Raw genomic sequence first — 16,324 nt, 5'->3', positions numbered from 1 at the left:
CAGGTGTTTTGTCTGTTCTGACTGTGGAGGGCGAGCGTGTGTTCAGGTGTTTTGTCTGTTCTGACTGTGGAGGGCGAGCGTGTGTTCAGGTGTTTTGTCTGTTCTGACTGTGGAGGGCGAGCGTGTGTTCAGGTGTTTGGTTTGACTGTATTTGTTCTGCCTCTTGGTTTTTTTTCTCTTATCACTTCTTCTCTCCCTTCCCTCCAATCACAGACTCACTGTCCTCTCCTCTTCATTCTCTATTTCTTTTTGTCATTCTTACTCCTTCTTTACAGCCATCACTTTCTACCTCTCCATTGCTTTAATCTCTGCCCACTTTTTGAATATTTCATAATTTCTTTGGCTTTCCTACCCCATTTCCTCTCCTCTTAATGAACTACAATTTTAGTTCCTTCAAGTAAAGTTTAGTTTCCCTAATTCCTGCCCCACCACTCATTTGCTTCCATTGTCAGTGCCCTGGAAGACAGAACGGAGGACACAGAGCAAACCCACCTAAACACGGTCACGTCACACTAGGCAAAGGTGCCCAAAACACTCGCTGGAGAAAAGATGGACTATTCAACAAATGGTGCTGGCAAAACTGGAAATCCATATGTACAAAATGAAATTAAGCCTCTGTCTCTCACCCTGGCCCCAGTGGTCCACTCAAAGTGGACCCAGACCTAGGCACAGAGACCCTTGCCTAACAGAAGAAAAACAGGCCAAATCTTCACCTCGTCGGCTTAGTACCTGAGCTCCTGACCAAGACTCCTAAACTCAAGAAGTAAAATCAAGAATTAATAAATGGGATGGATGCAAATTAAAGAGCTTTTTCTTGGCAAAGGAAGCAACTAGTAAAGTGAGGAGAGGGCCTGCCGACGGGGAGGACACCTTACCAGGTGGACCTGCGTGGACTCAGTGCAGGTCCAGTTCCTGGTCACTTACTGAGGTGGTAGTTCTCCATGCTCACCTGCTGCTCCCCTTGTGGGTGGTTAATGGTGTCCACATCACATGGACACTGGACTCTTCTTCCCCTGTGGCCTGTTTCCCGTTTTCTGAAAGGGGCTAGGAAGCAACTGAACACCCCAACTTCACAGGAGGAGACTCACAGAGGGACTCACCCTTTCTGCACACACAGACTCAGCCAAGCTTCAACAGGACCTTAACCCACAGAGCAGGGGAGACGGGACCCCGAGACAAAGCCTAGGCCCTGAGCAGTAGAGAGCAGAGGAGGGATCAGGCCCCACCCTGGGACATCTGCTCCTAAAAATCAGAGCAAGATTTCAAAAAGATGGCTCAGAAGAACACAGTGTCAGAGCCGCCTTAAGGGGGAGAACGGAATCAGGGGTTCTGCAGTGGAAAAGTGAGGTGAGGCGTGAGCCCTTGAAACTAACCCCGGATCCCACGCAGCCCACATGTGGAAGGTAGGAGACGCCGACGGCAGGGGACTGATTACAGAATATATGACTATATTCCAAAGGGCATGCTCACCAAGGGAGAGGAGGCTGCTTCCACAGATGAGCAAGCCCAAGACTTCTGAAAACCCGAGGAATCAGCAAAGAAGCCTCCTTCCAAAATTATAATCCCCCAACCAAGAACTCACACAGGGAAGGAAAGAAACTCCAGAGAAAGAGTTTTAAATATTGATTATTAAAATGATTAATGAACTAAAAAAAAGTCTCAAGGACAAATCAAGAGAGCAAAGACCACTTCAGTAGGATTGTGGAGAGGAACTGCTCAGAACCCTGAACACAAAAGACACGGCGAACCAAATGGAAAGTGACCTGAAAATGTCACCAATAGACAAGGAAGAAAACAGGGCTTGTGGCCTCGGAGACCGGGAGAAAGTAAAGAAAAAAACGATCATGATCAGAATGTGCAAGAACTTTGGGACAACATTAAGAGAGAAAAGGTAAAAATCACTGGGATAAAACATGGCAAAAAAAATTACAGGCTAATGACCTTGAGAAACCTTTCAGTGAAATAGTAGAAAGATTTTCCAACCTGAAGAATGAGAAGGACAGCCACCTGCAGGATGGGTGTGGAGCCCTAAATAGACAAGACTGAAAAAGAGAACCTTTCCAAGACACATTACGATCAACTGCCTAACAGAGAATAAGGATACTGGGGTCTCTTGTAAGGAAACATCAGGTCACACTTAAAAGTCGATCAGTGAGACTCACTGCAGACTCCTCAGCTCAGGACCTGAAACCCTGATGGACGTGGAATGAGAAGATCCAAGCTCTGAAGGAAAGTGATTGCCAGTCAGCATTGCCATGTCCAGCAAAACCATCCCTCAGAATCAGGAGAAATGGAAACTGCCCACGATAAGGATGAACTCAGAGAATCCATGACCACTAAACCAGCACTGCAGAAAATATCTCAAGAAATGCTACACAAAGAGGAATTCAAATACAAACCCCAGTGTTCTCAAATGGATGAAGCTCCCCAGAAGAGCAATTAAACAAATGAGAATTCAGAATAAATAAATCCATGAACTAAACCAAAAGACTAGAATAGTAATTAACATTTTTCCATAAGAAGTCTTTTTTTTTGTACTAGGAATTGAATCCATGGATGCATAATGACTGAACCACATCCCCTCTTCCCTTTTTATTTTATTTATTTTTTAAATTTTTTAGGCAGGGTCTCACTAGGCAGTTTACAGCCTTGCTAGGTTGTAGGGGCTGGCTTTGAACCTGCGGTCCTCTGCCTCAGCCTCCTGAGTCACTGGGATCACAGGCGTGCACTAACATGCCCAGAAATAAGTATATACACAGTCTTAACTCTCCAATTAAAAGATAGACTGGCATAATATATTTAAAAACTGCTAGGAGCCACAGCAAAAGTATTATGATACATGGCACCTTTGTTTTAGGTGACTGCCAGCTAGCCATTGAGATGATATGATTATGTTAAGATTTACATTCATATGGAAATTGGACTCCTGCTGTTCACCTCGGCCTGTTACGGGACTCATGTTACGGGACTCATGTTATGGGACTCATGTTACGGGACTCCCGGAGAGTTCCCATTGGTTGGGGAAGGATAGTAGGAGGGAATTTCCCGTGGAGGTCCGGGGGGGCCCCGGTTCCGGTGGACGGACACACGTGTGTGGACCGGCTTGCTAGTGGGGCGCACACGGATCACTGGCGGCCTTTTTAAAATAAAACTTTGTTTCTGCTCGAGCAGCTTGTGATTCTGTGCCCAGCCGGGGTTGCGGCAAAAAACTAGGCCTAACTATGTGCTGTTTGCATGAGACTCATAAGCAAAGAGGCTAAAAATAAAAGGATAGAAAAGATATGTCATCAAGTAAAATACAAAACTAAGCAGAAGAGCTATTCTTATATCTGACAAAGCAAATTTTAAGCGAAATTAATAAGGTACAAGTGATGTCATTACATATTGTTCAAGGGACTAATCAAACAAGAAGCTGAAATAATAGTAAATATCGATGCCCTAAATATTGGTACAAAGAAATACAGGCTAAGGGCATATAATTCCATAAATCAAACACTTTCTGATCCCAGATAGATCTCAATACAATAATGCTGGGTGAGTTCCATCACTCTTCTCAATAAGAGAGAGGTCATCCAGACAAAATTAATGAAGACACTTGTAACCTAATTACACTATAAATCAAATGGACCCAATAGACATTTACAGGTGATTTCACCCAACAACATATACTTTCTTCTCAGCAGCTCAAGATACCACTTCCAATGAGGACCACATTTCAGGACACAAAGCAATTCTTGGCAAATATGAAAATATCAATATTATTCCATACATCTTATCAGTTCAAACTGAGTTGAAATTAGAAACCAGCAGCAAAGCCTTAGAGAAACCACAAACAAAACAAAACAAAACCCGGGGAGATTGAACAACACTGTTTGTTAAATGAGGTATGGATCCTAGAAGAAATTGGATGGGAAATTCAAAAATTCCTAGAATTAAACAGGAACAGTGATACAACATACCCCACTCTCTGGAACACTGAGGGCACCTTGTGCCATTGGAACCTTCCAGCCCAAAAGAACATGAGGGCTATTGTTTCTCCAGCATCTGACAGAAATCAGATGAACCCTGGGGTGGTCCACACCAATGTCAGCCCCTTTGCCAAGGGAAAGTTGATACATGAAGTGCCCACATTAAAAAACGGAAAGATACCAGACGGATAATTTAATGCTATGTCTCTTGGCCCTAGGAAATCAGGAACTCAATACTTCCAAAACCAGTAAAGAGAGAAAATAATTAATATCAGAGCCAACACTAGTGAAATAGAGGACAAATGAAGCAGAGTTTGTTCTTTGGAAAAATGAACAAGATTGATAAACTTCTAACCAAAAATGACCCAAAGAATAAGAGATTAGAGCCAAGTCAACAAAGTGAGAGAGGAAAGAGGAGACATTGCCATAGACAGTTCTGGAATCCAGAGGATCATGAGGGACTATTTGAAAACTTACATTCTGATGAATTGGAAAATATAGAAGATATTGACTAATTTCTAGATATATATATATCACTAGCCAAATTGAACAAAGAGGAAGTAAGAGTCTAAATAGATCGATATCAGGCAATAAGATTGAAGCGGTGAGAAAAAGTCTTTCAACAAAGAAAGTCCAGGACCCGGTGGACGCTCATGTGAGTTCCACCAGACCCTTAAAGAAGAATTGGTGCCATCCTCCTCAAGTTATTCCATGAAATGGAAAGGGAGGGGGCACTCAAACCCATTCTAGGAAGCTAGTATCACCTTGATACCAAAACCAGATAAAGACCCAGCAAGGAAAGAAAACGACCTACCAATATTCCTGATGAACATTGATGCAAAGATCCTTAATAGAATATTAGCAAAACACATTAAGAAGACAGTACACCATGATCAAGTTGGATTCATCACAGGGAGGCAAATATGATTCAATATATGTAAATCAATAAATTGATTCATTGCATAAGTATAATCAAGGAAAAATCACAATTATATCAATAGATGCAGAAAAAGCATTTGAGAAAATTCAGCACCCATTCATGTTAAAACACTGAAGAAACTAGAGACAGAAGAAACCTACCTCCAGGTCACCAAGACAACATATGTTAAGCCCAAAGCTAATGCCATACCAAATGGAGAAAAGCTAAAACTCAGGAAAAAGACAAGGAAGTCCATTCTCAACACTCTTATTCATTTTTTTTTCAAATCTAGCCAAAGCAATTAGGCAAAAGAATTAAATAAAGGGATACAACAGGAAAAGAAGTCAAATTATCTCTGTTTACTGATGACAGGAGCCTATACCAATGAGACCCCAAAACTCTCCACTGGAAGACCCCTAGAGTAGATGAACAAATTCAGCAATGTAAGGATACTGGCCTTGGAAATAAGGGGCCAGTCTCCATTCCTCCAGGGTTGAAAATCAAACGTTTGAGAAATGCCGAGGCAGGCGTAGGAAACAAGTTTTATTTAAGGGATGGGCCTCTCTGGGAGAAGGGGACCGGAACTGGTATTTGTGGGAGTAGGATATCTGGTTCCTTTATGGGTCTCAGGTTTCCTTCTCTCTCACCCCCTTCCTCTGTCTTGCCTAGGTGACCAAAAGGACAATTCCCTGGAAGTGTAGGTGAACTTGGTAACGGGGAGAGGAGTGGGGCGTGCTCCTTTTAGTTGAATGGTCCCCCATCTTCCTGACCTGACCTCTTATCACCTGTGCTGACTGCCCGCCCTGGGTCACTATCTCAGTCGCAGGATACAGGATCAACATACAAAAATCAATAACTGTTTTAGCACTCCAAGAATGAATTATGCTGAGAAAGAAATCAAGATAGCCTCAAAAAAGATTTAAAAAATAATCCTGAGGAATAAGACTAACTAAAGAGTTGAAAGCATTTCTGCAATGAAAATTATAAAACACGGAATAACGAAACTGAAGACCTTAGAAGGTGGAAAGACGGACCGTGTCCATGGATAGACTGGGACCCAGGCAAGTGCACACGACTCCACATTCCTCTCTCAGAGGAATCACAGGTCTTTCCCTGGGTCACTACAAAGTCAGTGCCTTGAAGTCCAGCTACTCTGACGTGAGCAATAAAATGAGTATCCTGGGGGTCCAGTGTTGGGTTCAGAATCCTTCTCAGTCGGAATCAGACTCACACCCCCAGAAGGTGGGCCTGGCAGAGGCAGAGAAGAGAAGGTCCTGTTCAATACAGAGAGATGAAGGACAGATGCACTAGGAGGGTTGATGGAGAGACGTCTCTCTCTGCCCCAGGATGTCTGCTAACAGCCTGGACCTTAGCTTCCTCCTTGCAGAGATATCTGGTCTGGCCCATGGGTTGCACCCCCGCCCCACCCACACGCCCTCATCAGCGGCTCCTTCCCAAATTGCTCCACCTCCCCTGTGGACTCCTGCCTTTGAGGTCATGGGTCATGCACCCTGGTCTCTCGTGGCCCTGTTTACTGACCCGATGCTCTTTAGACCGTGGATGGAGGGCCTCGGTTGACTGTGAAGCCAGCCACTCCGCACGATGCAGCCCTCAGCTCCTCACCTGCCAAACAGCACTCTGATTTCCCACGTGGACCCGGGTCTCTCCTGAGAGGACACCAGTGCCCTCGCCCGCAGGCGGCTCTCCCCCGCCAGGCAGTAACAGCAACGCACTCTTGCTGGGTGTCCTAGGATCATAAAGCAGAACCCAAGGGGCGTCTCCCACGTGTGACTCTGACTCAGCCAATCGCCTTCCAGACATGGCTGAGCCCCACCCCCAGCAGCACAGGGGACTGACAAGGTCTCCCTCTGCTCAGCTGGAGGCGGGAGGAGAATGGAGGAGAAGGGGTCAGGGAGGATGTCGGGCACAAAGGGAAGGTGACTTTACTCTGGAAAGTCTGACCTGGCTCTTGGGGGCAACGCTCCCCAGCAGTGATCTCTCATTGCCCATGCTGGGTCACCCCTGTACACTGTGACATCCAGGCACCGGGGGCCCCCTCCTTATTCCGAGTGGGGTCACGGCCTCCTGTTACCAGGCAGCTGGAGATGAAGACTCCTCACAGCCCTCAACAAATCAGAGGCATTTCCAAGTCAAACAGAAGGGACCACATTCCTGAGTATGACCCTCTGCTCCCATGAGCAGGTGAGCACGGACCTTACGCAGGGCTGGCTGGAAGCAGCTCTCCCTCACAGCAGGCTCGGGCTCCACCCTGAGGTGTGTCACAGGCCTTGTCCCACCTCCAACTGAGAACCTGGATCTTGTTTCACAGATCCCAACCCCCCCCCCCCCCCCCCCCCCCCCCCCGCTTGCCGGAGTTACCTTCTGGGTACAGACCCTTAACCGCTCAGAAATCCATGTGAAACGCCTGTTGTGCGAGATGGTGGGGATCTATTTGAAGTTTACAGGCTTCAGAAGAACAGGCGTGGGACCTGGAGGAAAAGAAAGCCGTAGGTTCATGTACAGCGGTTTGTACTCTGTGGGAGTCCAGAACTGATGTACTTGGCGGGGCTTGTGCCGTCACGGTAATCTGAGAGTGATAGCATTGCTAGCGGTGTGTCATGAGCACTAGTAATACCAGAGTAACAGCACCGTAATAACAGAAGAAGAACTTCAGCAAGAGCGCCACAGTAACGTTTGGACCAGGGCAAGGTAATGTATAAATATTACTCTGTAGAGCATTTTCTTGGTCCAAATTCTTGTCTTCTCCAGGTTCTGGCCACGTGACCTTGAAGGAGTGATTCAACCTCCTGATGCCTTTCTGCCCTCACCTGGGAAGACCACACACCTGGCCCAGGTGGACGTGAGCACCGTTACACATCCAGCGTGGAGCCTGCCGTGCACGGGGCATTGGAGGCTTGGTAACAATGTGGTGACCCCAAGACCTCGGGCAGGCAGAGATACGCGTGCCGTGGACTGCCTCCGGGCGGTTCAGGGGTGCACTGGTGAATTTTGAATGTTCCCTTGAGTGGGCTTCGGAGGCCCAGACGTCTGGCTGAGCATCATTGGTGGGTGTGTCTGTGAGGTGTTTCTCAAGACACCAGCATTTCAACCAGTGTCCTGAGTGAGGCTCTGCACCCTCACCAGTGCGGGCTTCATGCCGTCCACTGAGGGCCTGAGTGGAGAAAAGTCCCACAGAAGGGCACCCTCTCTGCCTGACTGCTGGCCTGGACACCCCTCTTCTGCTGTGGGACGTGGGCGCACACCACCGTTCTCTGGTCCTGAGGCCTCTGAGCTGGACTGGAGCGCCCACCTGCCCTCCTGGGGGTCCTGCTTGTGTGTGGCTGTCGGAGAGAGAGACTTCTCAGCCCCGTAATCGTGTGGGCCAGTGGCTCTTCTACCTGTGGCTTCTATGAGTTGTGTATCCCATGAGTCTGGGCTGGGCTGGCCTTGCTCTTGTCTGCGGGGGCTCTGAACTGTGTTGTCCTTGGCTGGGGCACGGTGGCTGGGCTGGTCCCCAACCTTCCTGTCTTCTTGGGCATGGCAGGAGGGCCTGGGAGGGACTGAAAGCCAGTCAGTGCCAACCAGTCCAGTGCTTCCCTGATGGACTGACGCCCCATTGGTCCAGGCGTGTCTCCAGCCTAGGCCAGGGCGGGCAGTCATACCCCCGCCCCCCACGTCCCCCTGTAGAGGGGCACTGCTGTTATGGCCAAGGGTGCGGACCTGCGTGGATGCAGTCTTCGGGAACGGTGCCAGCGTTCGCTCCAAAGTCTGCCAGAATTCTCAGCTGTTCTCAGGTGGGCTGTGGCCAGGAGTGGACTTATCTGAGCACGTACAGAGAGCGCCAGACACCGTGGTAAGGTGACCCTTTGTCACATGGCCAAACTCTCCTTTGTGGGGTTGCAAATTTGAATACCCCAAACGAGTTTGCATCTGATGCGCTGTTGTTCTTCCCTTCCCAGGGGGACGAGGAGGAGGTGGCGGTGTGTGGGTTGTGACATCATCCTGAGACATCTTATCTAAATCCTCCTAGCAGATGTTTGGTGAAAGGTGAAGCTGGGACATAAGCCTCTTAGAGGTATTGTCGAGACTCACAATCGCCTGCCACACAGGGTAGCAGCGCCCGTCCACCCAGGTGGCCCGCACGGCACACCTTATCAATACTCCCCAGACTCGGCTCTGCGCTGCCAAAGCACAGGTGACTTTGAAGCGGAGAAAGGACTCCTTTGTGCATAGGAGAATGGGGCGGCACAGACCACCGAGTGTTTGGAAGGAAGTCGCTATCGTTTGGACAAATCTTATCTTGCTTATTTTTTAGGAGAAGAATGTCAAGGATCGCCCAATCGTCTGTCCGGAAGGAATCTTGGGCCTCACGGAGTTGTCGTCTCTGCCTTCCTCGAGCCTGTGTGGAGAGTGCGCCCACCCTTCCCTGCGCCCAGGAGGGCAAGCCAGTGTCTCCTGAAGCCCTGCCTGTCACTCCCCTGGGTGGCTCTGGCCACCAGCCGAGCCGAGCTCATGACTGATCTGCCTTTAACAGCCCCAAATGGGAACCTGGGGAGGTTCCGGAGGGTGGGGTGGAGGGCAGGGTCTGCAGCCCAGGGACAGCCAGGGGGCTGGACGCTGCCCACCCTGGCAGGAGCTGCCCGCCCCCGATTAGCGTGCCTGTGGTTCTGTCAGTACTGGGCACCTGATCCTCGTCCCCCCGTCCCCCAGCACCCTCTCAGCTGCTATGAGCTCCCAGGGCTGAGGACACAGTGCTTTGTACTAATCCTCATTTTCATGTCTCTGTCTGAGAAAGATCCTCAGAAGATGGGGGGGTGGTGTTGAGGGGACAGGGCAGGGAGGAGGCGGGCACAGGGCCTCGCAGAGTTCAGAGACCGACTCGCCTCCACCACCCAGGCTAAGGTGTCCGAGCATCTGAGTTCTCACTCAGCAAAAATGTTTAAAAAGGATTTGGAGGAGAATTTGTTTTAACCTTAAGCAGTACGATCACTATTTTGGTTAAATAAAACAAGATTTGTCTATTTATTTATTGTGAAACCACTGTATTGACACGAGAGTGGCGTACACAAGCTGTGTGATGAGCCAGCTCCTTACGTTGGAGGCTGGGTGCACCTGGGAAGCGCTTAGTGGGTGCACGTGCCGGTCCTGCTGCCTGCCTCCTCCCACCTTCTTCTCTTACCTTCGTGGTGAGAACTCCTAACAGGAGCACAATCCCCTGGGCCAGTTGTCAGCTGTGGGTGACATGTGCATCGGCTCCTGGGATTCACTGCCCCTGCGTGGAACTCTGGATCCTGTGACTGCCCCTCCCTGGGTCCCCCCCTTGGTCCCTCCCTTGGTCCCCCTCTTGGTCACCACTGTGCTGCTGTCTGGGTTGGCCACGCTGGGCTCCTCCTGTAGTAATCTCGCAGGGTCTGCCCTCCTGGGTCTGCCTCCTGCAGGTTCATCCAGCTGGTTGTGAATGGGGGGGTCTCCCTCCTGTTTAGGTCTGAGTGATGTCCCGTGCCCGGGCATGGGACACTTCTGGATCCGTCACCCATCCGCAGGCTCGAGGCTCCCCATCTCTCTGCTGCCACAATCAAAGCTGGGAGGACATGTGAGGGCAGATGTGGCCAAGAGAGCCTTTGGCTGCACACCCAGAACTGGGATTGCTGCATCCCGGGGCAGAGCTCTTTGTGGCTCACAAGGACCCTCTGGATTGTCCCCGAGTGGTGTACCATCAACGTCCTGGCAACAGTGGGCAAGGCTCCCTTCCCGCCTCAGCCACACAGCACCGCCTGTCTCTGGGGTGACGGCCACTCTGGCCATCCCCGCAGGTGGGAGCTGCGACCTGCTGGGGTCCTGATTTGCATTTCCCTGACAATGAGCTTCACTTCACGGAGCAGCTTTCAGACACCTGTTGGCCATTTCCGTTTCTTCTCTGGACCAATGTCTCTTTAGTTCCTTTGCTTATTTTTAGTTAGGTTGTTTGGTTTTCTGCTACGACATCATAGGAGTCCTTTGCGTATTTTGGATCAGCGATACCATTGTGTCTCGGGTCACGTGTTCTAATCACATATTATTTTCCTAGTACATTTTGAAATAAATGCCTTCCTGTGAACGCAAAAGGTCTTGCCACCCCGGGAACCCTCCTCCCACTGACCTGCAGCATCCAGGGTGGCCTCTGCTACCCAGCCCTGGATGCCCAGGCTTCTTCCAGGCCAGTTCAAGTCCATGTGCTCCAGAAAGACCCCCAGGGCCTGGGCTGTGTGGAGTGGAAGGAGGTTGGGCCCCAGGCAGGCGCTGGCTCTCGGTCAGCACAGGGGAGAGAGGTGCCCAGGGGGCCGCTTTGGGTCCAGGTCCCTGTGACATGAGTGGACTCCCCTTCCTCCCTCTCTCTGCTTTCCTCCTCCTCCTCTGCAGCTATGTGAAGCCCCCAAAGAAATAGCAGGCCGCACTCGAGCAGAGGCGAAGACGGGATCTTTCACCCCCCAAGAAGCCAGGGCTCCCCGGAAGAGCAGCTCGGCCTCTGAGCTCATTCCAACAGGGAGCTGGTCTCCAAAGGGGCCAGGGTGAGCACGTGCGAGCCCCCGTCCCCGAGCCAGAGCTCACTAGGAGGGTTGGGGAAATAGGCCTTCGTCTCCCTCAGGCTTTGCTGAGCCGAGCTGGGCGTCTTCTGTACCAGGAAGGCAGGGGACCATGGCTGTCACACGAGGTGAGTCGGGGGACTGGGGGAGAGCCAGGGCCGGTGGTGGGGTTGGGGGGACATCTGCCTTCAGGTGCAGGGGCTGGTGGGGTCCTCTGGCGGTCCTGCTTGCTGAAGCATGCTGCAGGTTGACATGTATGACATCCATACTGCCTGTGACACCACGGATGTTAGAGAGGGATCGGGGGCATGGCCCGTGGGTGGTGACTCTCCTGTCCCAGGCTGAGACCCGGGTGTCTTGACGCTGCGCCCAGTAGTTAGCAGGCCCTGCTTACCTACCGCACTCTCAGGTGCGTGGGAGTCCAAGGGACAGAGCGGCAGGCCAGGGCTCCCGTCGGCCCTCTTCCTTGTGGCCAGTGTGACAGTACGCTTGTCACTGGTGGACACAGTCCACATGGTGCCACAGTGAAGCATGTGATAAAATGATGGGGTAAAGTTAGGTAATAATTAAGACGAGTCAATTATACATTTCTTGAAACTCTAATTAAGACTCCTTTAATGGATGTCTCATTTCCATCATTCTCAGGGCATTGATACCCACGGAAACCGTTTTGTGAAAGCTCAGTGATGCGTCAGCAATGATATTTAATTCTCAGCCGAGTGAACTTTAATCAGCAGTGTTATTACAGGACCACAGAGCAGAGCGCCAACCTCGCTGCCAGGGGACCACACTTTATTTATGGGGTCTGGGGACCTCATCGCCCAGGAGTTCAGACAAGCAAAGGAATTTTTAAAACTCCGCCCTTGAAGAGGAAGCGGAGCCCTGGAGAAGGGAATCCAGCTGAAGAGACGCCCGCAGGCTGGGGGACGGGGCGGCCTCCCAGTCCAGCCGACGGGACGCAGGGGCCGCTGCACGGAGGATGTGGGAGCCTTTCCCGCGAGCTCTCCACAGGAGAAACACGGCGAGCGCAGTCAGGGGCGCAAACCGTACGACTTGATGGAGTTCTGTGCACTGAGCGCCCCTGTGTGAGCACCCAAGGTCCCCGGCCGGCTCCAGGACACGGCCAGCACCTGTGCCCCTCGGCCGTTCCCACCCGGCTCCCCACCGTCTTCTGGTTTCCGGGGGGACCCGCTGTTTGGCTTTTATTTCACGGTGACCAGGGGACACGCCCTTTCTGTCTGGCGTTTTGCCTGACGTCACGTGGAGGGACGGCCTCCTGGCCCTGGGGGCAGCAGGTCCCCCTTCCCACCACAGCGTAAGCACCACGCTCTGCCCATCCACCCTGTGTGGATGGACATGGGGTCCTTCCCCACCTGGGGCCATGTGCTGTGCCCACCCTGGGTCCGCGCTAGGTACTGGGCACCCGCAGCTCGGCCTCTCTCTGGGTGACCCCTCCACATTCCAGGCTTCAGGTGCTCACGCCCTGAGGACCGCCTGTGACCGTGGGAACTGAGTTCTGAATCGCAAGCTCCTCCGCGGAGCGTTCCCGGGACTCCCACCTGGGTCGGTCACTCCCACCTAGCACGGGCCCCACGGCGCCCGCCCCCTCACGGCCCCCTCACTGCCCTCCTTACCGCCTCCTCCCACCTTCCTGCTTCCGCGGCTTCACCTTTGTCCGGTGGCTACTGCTGCCTCATAGAGCAAATCTGTGGCCTTAGAAGGACGATTCCAAATGTCCCTGGACCCCGTGGGTCAGGAATTCAGAGCACCAGGGACGGCCTGTCTCCACTCCACGGTATCTGGGGCCACCAACGGGAAGATTCACAGCCGGAAGTGGTTGGCACTGGGACAAGAGTGGCATCTCCACTCTGCTGTCTGGGGTCCAGCCAGGAGGACCCAGAGACCAGGGTGGATGGCCAGAGCCCATCTGTGGCCTCTCTGCATGGCGGGCCAGCCACGAGCCACCCGTTGAGTGCTCCAGGGAGCAGAGACAGGGTGCATGGCTCTGTAGGAGCGGCCTGGCTGCCGGCTGCCCGGTGACGCACTGCAGCCACCAGCCTGCTCTCCCTGCTCTCGTTCCAGGGGGGAAAGCTGGACTCGCCCCCTAAAGAGGAGGTCACCCTAAGGATGGGGGCCACTTCTGTGGGCTGCGTCTTTGGGAAACAGTCCGCCGTCCTGCAACATCAGAAGTGCACCGTGCTGCCCTGCCGCCATCTTCCTCGGGGCTCCAGGACGCCATGTCCCTCTTTATCACGGGTGCTGCTGGTGGTCATCTCTGTAGGCCAGGATGGCACTGGCCGCACAGGTGCTGGTGCACCACAGGAGAAGCAGGTACTTAAGTTAGCTCATGTCAAGGGATTAGAACCCAGGCCACGGGCAGGACCTTGGAGGCAGCACCCCCTGTATGGGAGCCAGTGGCCAGTCCAGGCCCCAGGGCTCGGTGCTCTCGCCGACCATGGTGCACTGCGTCTGGGTGCTGTCGTAAGGGATCCTTTGAAGGCCAGGTGCATGGACCCACTTGGCCCATCTTGAGTTTCGGGGAAGGTGTTGCCCATGCACTGGTCAGCTGCCAGGGTGTGGCTGGGACAGCTGGGGCGAGGAACCAGGATGCCCAGGCTGGCTCTGCCCTGCAGAGGTGTCCATCCGTGCACATCACCTGCCATGAGTCTGGGTGGCTCTTCACTCAGACCCCTTCGTCTCTGGTGGGGATGCAGCTGGAGGATGCCTCACTGGGCAGTGACTGGGGCTCCCACAGCACTTACGTGCTCTGCCCAGCCGTGGCAGGGATGTCCCCTACCCCTTGGCCAGAACCAGTAGCACAGTAGCCCCACCTGACTGCAGGGGCACAGTAGGGCATGGTCCCCTCATGTATCCAGAAGGAGGTCAAAGCTGGAGGGTGAGGGTAGAGTCTGTCCATCCCACACTCGGGAACAGGAGATGCTCACGACGTTCTGTGTCCAGTCTTCCTGTCTCTGTCTCCTGTGTTCCCCGGGGCTGCTGGCTTCCTGCCATCTGTCTTGGGCGTTTGCCTCCTCTTTCAACTCCACCAATCACCTCTAACTGGTGAGTCTTAGAGGTCTCAATGCCAAAATTCTGGAGAGAGGACACAGGTAGGTCCTGCTTCACTTTTCTTGCCAGGTCATGGTCACCTTTGGCCCCAAGTCCAGTTGGACCTGGTTGGGGGATAGGGAGTCTCCAGGGAGCAGGGAACAGGGATCTCAGAGGAGGTCCCAGGGATTCACACTGTGGATGCTCACTTCCCCCAATACCTATCAGTCTCCATTACCCATCAGCGGGAAGAGGGGGGCAGGCTCAGCCTTGGTTCAGAAAGCTCCAAGAGCCACACATGGAAGAACGGATCAGAGGAGGGTTTGGAGCCGTCAGGACCTGTAGTGGCCTGCAGAAGGCGGTCTTTGTTTCTGGGCAGACCCCAGGCCCAGGGCGCGGCACCGCGGAAGGCCGCGTGAGCCAGCGGCTGTGCTGTTTGTGTCTCTGCTGATTGCTTCATTTTGCCGGGCCCCACGCTGCCAGAACCCAGAGTGCTGTGTGCGGCCCCCGCGCCCCATCAATCACTTATTCATACAGTTTGAAGATTATAGCTGCTCATTTGGTACTTCCAGTCCAACTCGTCATGGCGCGTCTCGCGGGAGACATCGGCGCAGCTGTATGAACACCACCGGCTCCTTCTCCATGGCAACAGACTGGGAAGACGGAAACCCCACAGGCTGCCGCTCATGAGTGGGATGCGCACTCCCACCCGAGCCCGCCACCCACAGGAGCAGGGGGCGTGGGGGGTCTTCATTAGTGCCTCTGCCTTCCAGCCAAAGCTCGTCAGCATGGCTGACGGGTGGCCAGCCATTTGTCATTGGCAGGGCAGAGGCGCTCGGCTGTCGTTTCTAACAAGGCCCTCTCACCCTCCCTGGGTGATAAGATTCAATCGAGGGACTGTCTGTTGGGAGCCTGTTAGCGTCAACCTCGGGTCTGGTGGCAAATTTTATTAATCATACTGTGTTTCCAGCCAACTCCGGCTCTCCGAAGAAGATGGGCCATTATGGAGGGCCAGTTGGCAGGGGAAGGAGTGTGTGGGAGAGGTCTCCCCGCGGTGCTCTGATGGGCTCAGAGTCTGCAGGGAGGTGGGAGGGGCCCCGCTACACAGAGTCCCTGGCACGGCAGGGGCGTGGCTGAGCTACCCACCATTCACCTTCAGGTGGAGACGATGCACCTGGGTAAGGTCTCGAGATGTCCCTGAAGAGGCATTTTGGACGCAGAGTGGATAAAAGAGGACACATCCATGGGCAGTGCCTCATAATCTTCTTTGTCTCCCTGAAGCCGCCTCTATCCCTTTCTGTGGTCATCTGCTCTGGGGGTCTCAGGGAGCCCCTGCCGGTGCCGAGCCCCCGGATGCCTCCTGGTGCGAGCCCCGTTAGCCAGTCAGTGCGGATGGCAGATAAGGTATTCCGCTGCTTCCTGGGGTTTCCTTTCACTCCAGTGGGAAAGCTTCACTCCTTGGGCAGAAGGCTCCTGGTGTCCCCCAAGTCGATGTTCTATTCTGACTCAGCCCAGTGCAGAAGTTGCCAGGGAGGCCGGCGGCTCCTTGAGGCCCGTCCACCAGCTCCGATCCATTATTAATCACTGTAAATCTGGAATAATCTCTACAAACATATTTTGTTCCCTACAAATATATTTGTGCCAACCTTCCCTAATAAATCTTGTGTCAGGGAGGCTATTGTCTCTTCGCATAGCGTCTCCCAGCTGAAATATTTAAACAACACATGAGCAATAATAAAAGCCTCTTGCTGCAGCCACTTGGCTGTAGGAGAAGAGGCTATGGTAGCGGTGGATTCATCACACACAGAGGGCTCCGTCGGAGGCTG

The 16,324-nt window shown here is 52.7% G+C and overlaps 2 long non-coding RNA genes across 3 annotated transcripts in view; one reads left to right on the top strand and one right to left on the bottom strand.

Moving 5' to 3' along the window:
- LOC110599056 (uncharacterized) overlaps positions 1-16,324 on the bottom strand; it is a 42,420-nt gene that overhangs the window by 17,688 nt on the left and 8,408 nt on the right. For both annotated transcript variants that reach the window (XR_013427347.1, XR_013427346.1), the window contains exons 2-3: positions 7,267-7,376; positions 6,511-6,634 (exon numbers count right to left, since the gene is read on the bottom strand). This is a non-coding gene — a long non-coding RNA (uncharacterized LOC110599056). The remainder of the gene's footprint in view (positions 1-6,510; positions 6,635-7,266; positions 7,377-16,324) is intronic.
- Positions 7,320-16,216, top strand: LOC120890599 (uncharacterized). Its single transcript, XR_013427345.1, has 3 exons — positions 7,320-9,082; positions 9,203-11,578; positions 12,096-16,216. It is a non-coding gene; the product is annotated as an uncharacterized LOC120890599 (long non-coding RNA).

The sequence above is a fragment of the Ictidomys tridecemlineatus genome, chromosome 11 (genome assembly GCF_052094955.1).
Source record: "Ictidomys tridecemlineatus isolate mIctTri1 chromosome 11, mIctTri1.hap1, whole genome shotgun sequence".
Lineage (NCBI taxonomy): Eukaryota > Metazoa > Chordata > Mammalia > Rodentia > Sciuridae > Ictidomys > Ictidomys tridecemlineatus.
The sequence above is the reverse complement of the archived record's forward strand: the minus strand, read 5'-3'. Positions and strand labels throughout refer to the sequence as shown.